The sequence below is a fragment of the Xenopus tropicalis genome, chromosome 2 (assembly GCF_000004195.4).
Source record: "Xenopus tropicalis strain Nigerian chromosome 2, UCB_Xtro_10.0, whole genome shotgun sequence".
Classification (NCBI taxonomy): Eukaryota; Metazoa; Chordata; class Amphibia; order Anura; family Pipidae; genus Xenopus; species Xenopus tropicalis.
This window is the reverse complement of record NC_030678.2, coordinates 179805547-179807305: the sequence shown is the minus strand read 5'-3', so window position 1 is coordinate 179807305 and position 1759 is coordinate 179805547.

The window sequence follows — 1759 nt, the reverse complement described above, 5'->3', positions numbered from 1 at the left end:
AATAAAAAGAATATGTAGAATAATTGTAAAATACAGAGGAGAGAAGGGAAGAGGGGATATGAGGGGAGGGGGGACAGAATGGGGTTAAATACAGTATAAAGAACAGAGATGAAATCCAAAAGCTCAGGGAATAGAAAAAAGCAACGTAAGACTTCAAAACAAAAACACAATGAATAATTCAATGAGCAGATTAAATGGGTCAACAGGTTCTAGGGATCCGTTTGGGCCGAAGGCGAGTGCTGAATACAGGGGATTGGGGGTGCCGGGACCCCATAGATCTTGTGCTTTAGTCACTGAGCCCCTTTCCCAGTTGCCACATTCCCCCAGTTATTCCCTCAGCAGATTCTCATCCCTTCTGGGCCAATCAGGCGTGTAATCTACTGGGCTGTGCGGGAAGCTTCCCAGGGCCCTGATAACTCCAAGGCTTGTAACGAGCGTTTCATTATTCACTGTCGTTTGTAAAATATTTATCTCCGAGTGGCAGCGAGAAATGACCCACAAGGCGGAATCTGTACCTGGGGGGGCGGGAACTCGGGAAGAGATAAACCAATTCATCACTTTGTCACAGCGGAGTTAATAAAGCTGCCCGGGCACTGGGTTCCATCTCTGAGACCGGCGGGTTCTGTGCCAACCGGGACCCAAAGTCAATAAAGCACCGGCCCCGCTGCATTCTGCCCCCTACGTGGGCTCAGAAAGGCCCCCAAAAAACAAATTATCAGACAATATTAAGCTGCAGTAGGAAATAATCCAGAATATTGTCTCTATGGCAAGTAAAGGGCAAGTTATATAAAACTCTGTTGTGCTGAGCGTGTAAGAAATCAGCAGCTTGTTCCCTACAGAGTCAATTCTGCATTTCTTGCTTTGGCACAGCTGAGCTGGGTAGTAAAATAATTCATATATATATATGAGCTCTGATTGGCACAGGTGGGGCACCAAAGGGGGTTTATTTCCTGCCTGCAAGAAAATCTATGTTCTCCCAGTGTCTGCATGAGTTTCCACCCACACTATGAAAACATATAGGCAGGTTCATTGGATCCTCATCAATGTGACTATAGTATGTGATAGGGACCTTAGATTGTAAGCTCACTGGGGCAGGGACTGATGGGAATGGGATAGAGCCCTTAGATTGTAAGCTCACTGGGGCAGGGACTGATGGGAATGGGATAGGGACCTTAGATTGTAAGCTCACTGGGGCAGGGGCTGATGGGAATGGGATAGGGACCTTAGATTGTAAGCTCACTGGGGCAGGGACTGATGGGAATGTGATAGGGACCTTAGATTGTAAGCTCACTGGGGCAGGGGCTGATGGGAATGTGATAGGGACCTTAGATTGTAAGCTCACTGGGGCAGGGGCTGATGGGAATGGGATAGGGACCTTAGATTGTAAGCTCACTGGGGCAGGGGCTGATGGGAATGGGATAGGGACCTTAGATTGTAAGCTCACTGGGGCAGGGACTGATGGGAATGGGATAGGGACCTTAGATTGTAAGCTCACTGGGGCAGGGACTGATGGGAATGGGATAGGGACCTTAGATTGTAAGCTCACTGGGGCAGGGACTGATGGGAGTGAGATAGGGACCTTAGATTGTAAGCTCACTGGGGCAGGGACTGATGGGAATGGGATAGGGACCTTAGATTGTAAGCTCACTGGGGCAGGGACTGATGGGAATGGGATAGGGACCTTAGATTGTAAGCTCACTGGGGCAGGGACTGATGGGAATGGGATAGGGACCTTAGATTGTAAGCTCACTGGGGCAGG